The sequence below is a fragment of the Cryphonectria parasitica genome, assembly GCF_011745365.1.
Source record: "Cryphonectria parasitica EP155 unplaced genomic scaffold M406scaffold_5, whole genome shotgun sequence".
Lineage (NCBI taxonomy): Eukaryota > Fungi > Ascomycota > Sordariomycetes > Diaporthales > Cryphonectriaceae > Cryphonectria > Cryphonectria parasitica.
In genome coordinates this window covers 4,315,552-4,325,467 of record NW_024468913.1, presented here as the reverse complement: position 1 = coordinate 4,325,467, position 9,916 = coordinate 4,315,552, and positions in this window count along the sequence as shown.

The following is a 9,916-nucleotide window of genomic DNA, read 5'->3' as shown; positions in this document are numbered from 1 at the left end:
ATAAGAATAAAGCTTAGCAATACAATAAGAATTAACTCTATTCGATATCTTGATTAAGAAGGCAAGATTATAGATGAAAGATTTGCTAGAGTATTTACAAAAGATTATTAGAAATAATAACTGATAGAAAGAAGATAATATTATAACTTATCTAATATGCAGATTATAGAATAGATCATGAGTAACAGAAATCAGGTATTAAGAATTCAATATTTTAATAAAGCATTGATTATATAATTCAGAGTTAGAGTTATTAGCGGATAGATATAATTAATATTTATCCTGTTAATAAAGAAATCGATAGAGTTAATATCAATCCTATCTATTCGGACTGAAGAACTAAGTATATAAAGGTTTACATTTCTTACTATCAGATAGATTTCCTTTAGATAGTTCTTCAGTTATCAATCTAAGTATTCAGTTTTATATACTGAGTAGCTTCAAAGGCAGTGAATACTTGCATTGCTTATTAGGACTTGTATGGTTCCGTATTTAAGAACTTGATACTTTGATATTGCTCTTGTTAGTATAAACCTCTTCGTGTACTTAGGAATCTTCGGATTGCTGCAGTGCTTATTACATGCAAGAAATATAATAGTTTACAGTTCTAGATCTAAAAGAAGCTTATAATCTAATTAGAATAAAAAAAGGAGAAGAATAGAAAACTGCTTTCAGAATATGCTACGAATACTATAAATATTTGATTATATTCTTTGATTTAACAAATGCTTCAGCTTCATTTCAGAAAATAATTAATCATATTCTATACAAGCATCTAAATCAGTTTATCATTGCTTATCTTAATAATATTCTTATTTATTCTTGAATATTGAAAGAATATAAGAAATATATAGAAATAATATTGCAAATACTTCAGAATGCGAAGCTTCTTATAAAGCTTGCAAAGAGCTACTTTTATATACAAAAAGTTAACTATCTCGAATTTATAATTAAGCCAGGATGCATTAAGCTATAGAAAGATAAAGTAGAAGCTATTAGAAATTAGCTAGTTTCCAGGAATATTAGAAATATTAGATCTTTCCTCGGATATATCAACTTCTATAAGCAGTTCATTAAGAATTATAACTGAATTATATATCCTCTTACAAATCTTATCAAAAAGAAGCAGCTCTTTAAATAAATCTCCAAAGTATAAAAAGCTTTTAATGAGATTATTAAGCATATCATCTCAGAGCTAGTTCTATATAAAGCAAATCTTTATAAATTCTTTAAAATTAAAACTAATGTATTAGAATATGCATTCAGAAAACAATTTAGCTAGCAAGATAATTAAGAATATCTAAGAATTATAAGCAATTTCTCAAAAAAGTTAAATAGCTCAGAAATCAATTACAGAATCCCTAATCAGAAACTCATAGCAATAATAAAAGCTTTTAAAGAGTAATAATACTATTTTATTAGCATATAATATCTGATTATAGTTTACTCAGATTATAAGAATTTAATTATATTTATAATAATCAAGATTTTGAATAAGCAATAAGTTAGATAAGCAGAATTCCTCTTACAATTCAACTTCAAGATTATATACTGCAAAAGCTCAGAAAACAAATAAGCAAATGCTCTTAGCAGAAAATCAGACTATTGAGATACAGATTCCTTGGATATATAGAATATCTTTATCTAAAACGAGTTAGAAAATCTTATTAATATATACAGAGAACTAAATGCTGCTTTTAGAATCAAATCCTTAGAAAGAAATTCAGAATTAATAATTCTAAATGAATAAAACAACTATATTAAGAATATATACAGTATATTAGCATATAAGCATTAGAGAGTTAGAGTAATCTATAAATGTATTAAAAGATACTGAAATTTACTAGATCTTAGAAAAAGAATTGAAAGCATTCTATAATAATATAATAGCTGCAAAAAGAATAAAGCAGAAAGATATAAGCTTTATAAACTACTGCATTCCTTATTAGTATTTATAATTGTTTAGCAATCTATTAGTTTAAACTTCATTATTAAGCTATTTCTTTTACAAGAATTCTTAACTAAAGTATAATATAATAGCATTCTAATAGTAATTTATAGATTAAGCAAATATGCTTATTTTCTCCTTTATAAGAAAAGCAGTATAGCAGAGAAACTTGTATATGCATTTCTTAGAATGATTATTACTAACTATAGCATACTAGAAGAAGTAATCTCTAATAGAAATAAAAAGTTTAATTCGAAGTTTTGAACTTTGCTTATAAAACAACTCGGAATATATTATAGAATATCTATAGCATTTCATTTATAAACAGATAAATAAATAGAAAGAATAAATTAGATTATTAAATAATACTTTTAATATTATATTAATTAGAAACAGAATAACTAAATTAATTTATTATCTCTTATATAATTCGCTTATAATAGCATAAATATAAGTATAATAAAGAAGTTATTATTCTTTATACTCTATAGATATAATCTAATAGCTTATTATGAAGCATTATTAAAAGCAGATGCAGAAGCTGCAGATAAAAGAATTAAGAAGATTAAGAAAGTTTAAAAGGAATTCCGATCAGAATTACAATTTATTCAAGAATAAATAATGCAGTATACAAACTCTAAAAGAATTAAGAAACTAATCTTACAGAAGAAAGATAAAGTCTATCTACTTCGAAAAAATATTAAAATAATCAAGCTTAGCAATAAACTTGATTACAAAAAACTGAAACTCTTCAAAATCTTGCAATAAATCTTCTTAGTTAATTATAAGTTAGCATTATCTTATAGAATAAGAATATACTTAGTTTTCTATATTTTATTGCTAGAACTAGCAGTATAGAAATGTTATAACTCATTCAACATGCAGGTCACAGAACAGGTCACGAGTAACAGAGACTAGGTGTTAAGGATTCAACGTTCTAACAAAGTATCAATTACATAACTCAGAAATAGAGTTATTAGCGGATAGATATAGTTAACATCTATCCCATCAATAAGAAAATCGATAGAATTAGCATCAATCCTATCTATCTGAACTAAAGAACCAAGTATATGAAAGTTTACATTTCTTACTATTAGATAGATTTTCTTTAGATAGTTCTTCAGTTATTAATCTAAGTATTCAGTTTGATATACTGAGTAGCTTTAAAGGCAGTGAATACTTGCATTGCTTATTAGAACTTGTATAGTTCTATATTCAAAAACTTGATACTTTGATACTGCTTTTGTTAGTATAAACTCTTTGTATATTTAGAAATCTTCGAATTACTGTAGTGCTTATTACATTTTGATAATTCTTATTTAAGAACAGTTTAGTATTATCTTCTTGAGTAATACGGAATATAATAGCTTCTTCAGGAATCTCTTTATTCTCATATATTTCTACTTAGGAAGAACTGATTAACTAGATATATTAGCTTACTCAGCATATTCAGAATCTGTATGAATAATAGCAAGCTTAGAGCATTATTATTGCTAATTAGCAAGCTTAGCTAGCTCAACAAGCTTAGCAAGCGCAGTTTACCTCTGCAGTTATTAGTAGTGCTGAGAAGGTATATAAGATGAATAAGCTTGCTATATATAATAGCAATCAGAAAATGCTATATAGATTTCTTACTTATTGCAGAGTATACTTTTTGCATTATACAATCCAGTTTATTATGAAATCTAAGAAGATTATTCTTGCAAGAACTTATCTCAAGAAGAATATTCTTATCTAATACAAGCTTTCTCTATATAACTACTTGGAATATCAGAACAATCTCAATATATATACTCAGAATACTAAGAATATGTTTAATTCTTTTGAAAGCTTTGAGAAAGCTTTTAAGAAAATCTTTGATAATTCTAACGAAGAATGTATTACAGCTTAGCAGCTTATGAACTTTAAGCAGACTAAGTTAGCTTCTGCTTATATAATTAGATTTAAGCAATTCTTAGCAAGATTCTTGTAGAAAGATAAGAATCTTATGAAATATTATTATAAGGAATTTAAGAATAATATTAAAGATGAAATCTCTAAGCAGAATTAGTTAGAAAACTTTGCAATATTCTTTAATTAAGCTATCTGCATTAATAACTGTTTATATGAATAACGGATAGAGAAGTTCAAGAAGGAAGGAAGTTAGATTTGAAGATTTCTAGCTAATATAAGCAAGAAACTTCAAAATAAGAATAGCAGACAGTATAGCAATATAGCTTAGAGCAGCACTATGCATGCTAGTTTTATAGAGCTCAATACTACTAGCAAGCAGTATAGCAAGAGGAATAGTATTACTTGCTACAACTGCAATAAACAAGAATATATTGTATATAACTGCTATTAACTTCGGAAGAATAAATAGTAACTAGTTTAGAAAGAATGCTAGATGAATATTGCTTAATGATAGAAATTCAATTAACTGAGCAAAAATATTCTCTTGGAGCAAGTATTGGATTCTATTGATTATAGAAGTCTTAGCTAGATATTCTGCTATAATAATAACTGCTTAATATATTTCTTGAGTAAGAAAGATTCAGAATAGTTCTCTCAGAAGCTTCAGCGCTGCAGGTAGATAGCGATAGCAGGATGAGAGTATATGCTCAGCATAATTATGAGCAGCAATAACTTGAACTGCTTCAATATTACTGAATAAAGCATTCAGGCGCTAGAGAAAGAGCTTAATAATAGTATTCTTCATCATTCCTTATCATCTGCATCAAATACTATAATCAGAGAAATGAATAAAGAATAATATTCTCTTGATTATTAGTATAAATATCTAAATAATACTGAAAATGCTTTTCAAGTAACAGAAAGATTAAGCTAGAACGAATAATCTAATAATTTACTAGAATTTTCTATAAACAATAAATTCAAGAAATCTATAGAAAAGTTTTTCTTTAGTATTGAGTAGAATAAGAAAACAATATAAGTTAAATATCTCGTTTATAGGATAGAACTAGAGAAACTTTTCACCTATATTCCCTTGCAGAACATTAAAGTATAAGAAGATAAGAATCCTTGAATCAGCTTACTTCATAATTTATATTACAAATTAGCTTAAATCTTCTATACCTATTACAGCTGCAGAATGCATTTCTCAAACAAGATGCAATACAAATAATTCCCTATTAGAGAATCAGAACAAATTCTTCAGGCTATTGAAGAACAGAAACTCTGCTTTAGAGAGATTCTCAATAAGCAATATTATAATGCATATATCAGACTACCGAATAATTGCCTTATACAATGTATAAATAAAAAGATAAAATAATAGCAATGCAAAACGATATTCTGCATGATTTATATTAATAATAAGATTTGCAACTAGTATTAATAGAAGAAAGACTAGAAATAATAATAATATAGGCAAAAGCAAGCTAAGAAGCTTGCTTAAGAAGCAGCGAAGCAAGCTCAGAAGAATAAGTAGTTCTTAATAAATCCAAAAGAATAGGATTGCTTGTAAAGAAACTGCAGATGATTAGACTGAAATAGTTTCTATATAAAGCTTTTAAAACGGATTATGCTTATATCAAGTTTAATATATACATTCAAGAATACAAATATAGCATACTATTAAATAATAGTACTCAGGAAAACTTTATATTCTCATATATTATCAATCAGATACAATTATAATAGAAATGAAAGAAGCGCCCTTACATCCTCAGCACCATAAAAGAACAATCTGTTGCATATAACCAAGGAGTAATCAATAAGGAAACTGATTACTTATCTGTTTTGATTCAGAGATATACAATTCAGATTTCTTTTGATATTACAGATATAGCATAGCATAAGCTGATTATAAGACTTTTATAGCTTAAGGAATACAATCCTCGAATTGATTGAATTATTAGCTAGCTCTTATAGAAACAAGCTGTATCTAGAGAAATAGTTATAATTAATAGCATAGAATCGAAGCTAGTAATTGAAGAATACTTAAGAAAAGAAGCTTTATACAACTTCTTACATACTTTCAAACCAGCAGAGCTAGCAGTTTAAGAAGAAAAATCTAGTAACAAGCAAACTCAAATAGTGCTAGAGTACTAACAGGTTAGCAGAACAACAGAAGCAAGGCTTTCAGCAAGTTAGTCCGCTTTAGAGCAATAAGGAAAAGCTTCAGAATGTGAATTATAGAACTATACAGAAAAAATCTTGAAACTAAGCTCTCAAGCGCTTAATTCAGCTCGGAGCAAACGCTCAAAGCTTTCAAAAACATTACCAAAAACAATGAATGAAAAGAAGCATGCTTAACAGTATCTACTATTCCTTCAGATAGCAGAAACAATATAAGAATTAGAATCAATACTTGCAAACATATTATGAGAATATCATAAGTTCAAGAAACTGTTTCAGAAAGAATTGAATACAGGATTGCTAGAATATAGCTTATATAATTACAAAATCCTGCTATAAAAAGGGAAATAGCTCAAATTCTTCTTTATCTATAGATTAGATAAAGCATAGCTAGAGATATTTAGAGAGTATCTCAACGAAAATCTTAAGAAAGAATATATATAATCATTGCAATTACCAGCAGGATATTCTATTCTGTTTATACCTAAGAAAAATAGCAAGCTTAAGCTATATATTAATTACAAGCAACTCAATAATATTATGATTAAGAACTGATATTCATTGCTATTTATTAAGAAATTACAAGATAGATTGCAAGGAGTATAATGGTTTATAGCTCTAAATCTAAAAGAAGCTTATAATCTGATCAGAATAAAGAAAGAAGAAGAATAGAAAACTGCTTTCAGAATACGCTACAGATATTACGAATATTTGGTTATGCTTTTTAGCTTAATAAATATCCTAGCTTCGTTTTAGAAAATAATTAATTACATTTTATGCAAGCATCTGAATCAGTTCATCATTGCTTATCTTGATAATATCCTTATTTACTCTTGAATATTGGAAAAATATAAGAAATACGTGGAAATAGTATTGCGAACGCTTCAAGATGCAAAACTTCTTATGAAACTTGCAAAGAGCTACTTTTATATACAAAAAGTTAACTATCTCGGATTCACAATCAAGCTGGAATATATTAAGCTACAGAAGAATAAGATAGAAGCTATTAGAAACTAGCTAATTCTCAGAAATATTAGAAATATTAGATTTTTCCTTGAATATATTAACTTTTACAAGCAGTTCATTAAGAACTATAGCTAGATTATACATTCTTTTATAAATCTTATCAAAAAGAATTAATTCTTCAAATAAATCTTCAAAGCATAAGAAGCTTTTAATAAGATTATTAAGTATATTATCTTAGAGCTAGTTCTGTATAAAGCAGATCTTTACAAACTCTTTGAAATTAAAACTGATGTATTAGAATATGCACTTAGAGAATAACTTGGTTAGCAAGATAATTAAGAACATTTGAAGATTATAAGCAATTTCTTGAAAAAGTTGAATAGCTCAGAAATTAACTACAGAATCCCTAATCAGAAACTCATAACAATAGTAAAAGCTTTCGAGAAATAGCAATACTATCTTATTAGCATACAATATCCAATTATAGTTTACTTGAATTATAAGAATCTAATTACATTTATAATAATTAAAGTCTTGAATAAGCAATAAGTTAGATAAGCAGAATTTCTCTTATAATTCGATTTCAAGATTGTATACTATAAAAGCTTAGAAAACAGACGAGCAGATGTTCTCAGCAGAAAATCAGATTATCAAGATGCAGATTCCTTAAATATATAGAATATCTTCGCTTAGAACAAGTTAGAAAATCTCATTAATATATATAGAGAACTAAATACTGCTTTCAGAATTGAATCCTCGGAGAAGAATTCAGAATCAATAACTTCAGACGAATAAGATAATTATATTAAGAATGTATATAATGCGCTTGCACATGAATATCAGAGAGTTAGAGCAATTTACAAATGCATTAAAAGATATTGGAATTTACTAGGTTTTAGGAAAAGAATTGAAAGTATTTTATAACAATGCAATAGCTGCAAAAAGAATAAAGCAGAAAGATATAAGCCTTATAAACTACTATACTTCTTACTAATACTTATAACTATTTAGCAATTCATTAGTCTAAACTTTATTATCAAGCTATTTCTTTTATAAAAACTCTTAACTAAGATGCAATATAATAGCATTCTAGTAATGATTTGCAAACTGAGCAAGTATGCTTATTTTCTCTCTTATAAGGAAAGCAGTACAGTAGAGGAATTTATATATGCATTCCTCAGAATGATTATCGCTAACTATAGTATGCTAGAGAAAGTAATCTCTAATAGAAATAGAAAGTTCAATTCAAAGTTTTGAACTTTGCTTATAAAATAGCTTGGAATATATTATAGAATATTTATAGCATTTCATTTGTAAACAAACAAATAAATAGAAAGAATAAATCAGATTATTAAATAATATCTTCAATATTATATCAACTAGAAATAGAACAACTAGATTGATTTATTATCTCTTATACAGTTTGCTTATAATAGTACAGATATAAGCATAACAAAGAAATCATTATTCTTCATACTTTACGAATACAATCCAACAGCTTATTACAAGATACTATAAGAAGCAGATGCAGAAGCTGCAAATAAAAGAATTAAGAAGATTAAGAAAGTTTAGGAGGAACTCCAATCAGAATTATAATTCATTTAAGAACGAATAATGTAGTATACAAACTTCAAAAGAATTGAGAAACTAATCCTATAGAAGGAAGATAAGATCTATTTACTTCGAAAAAATATTAAAATAATTAAATCCAGTAATAAGCTTAATTATAAGAAATTAGAACTATTCAAAATCTTGCAACAAATCTTCCTAATTAATTACAAGTTAGTATTATCTTATGAAATAAGAATATATTCAATCTTTTACATTTTACTACTAGAACTAGCAGCACAGGAAATACTAATAGATAATACAGCAGAAGTGGAAAACAATGAACCAGAATATAAAATAGAGAAGATTCTTAAGCACAGAAGCACAGATAATACAAGGGAATATCTTATTAAGTAGAAAGATTATTCAGCAAGCAAAAATTCATGAAAATTATAGAAGAATATTAAGAACGCTTAGAAAAGAGTAGCTAAGTATTGGAAAAGAAAGAAAACCAGTATCTAAGACAATCGCTTCATCCCGAACCGAAACCCAGAAGCCTTAAGAATCTTACTCTTCAGAAAGCTCAACCAATCTACTATAGAATTCCTCAGATCTACAGAATTCCAATCAAAACCCTTAAAAGAAGAATCTCTAGTAATTACAGCAGATTCCTTTACAACTACAGAACAAATCCCAGTAGCGATGCAAGCTCGCTTTTTTGCCTTTACTCTTTCCAGCTTCTCTATATTATCAATATCCTAATAAATAGCATGCATTATCTTTTCGTATTATATCCTTTTCTGCTTATACAGCCTAAGAAGTTTAGCATTTAGCTTAGCAGCTTCCTCTTTAATCATTTCTATCTTCATCTCTAAGCAATAGTATTAAGCAATTATATAATTCAATTGTATAAGTATTAGGCTATGAATATTGCAATTTAATAAACTCAGATACATGCAGATTTAATAATAGAAAGATTCGAACTTAGCAATCTTGTATTCAGCTAAAAGATTATAATCTTTATAGTATGAGCAAAGCATAAGCGAAAGAGAACCGAAAGTAGCTATAGCAGAAAGAAGGAATGATTTCTGCGAAGAACGAGAATAAGGCTTAATAATATAACGAGAACTAACTCTGTTCAACATCTTGATTAGAAAAGCAAGATTACAAATAGAAGATTTATTAGAATACTTACAAAAGATCGTTGGAAATAATAACTAATAGAAGGAAGATAATGTTATAACTCATTCAATATACAGATTACAGAATAGATTACGAGTAATAGGAATCAGATATCAAGAATTCAATATTCTAATAAAGTATTGATTATATAATTTAGGAATAGAGTTATTAGCGGATAGATACAATCAATAT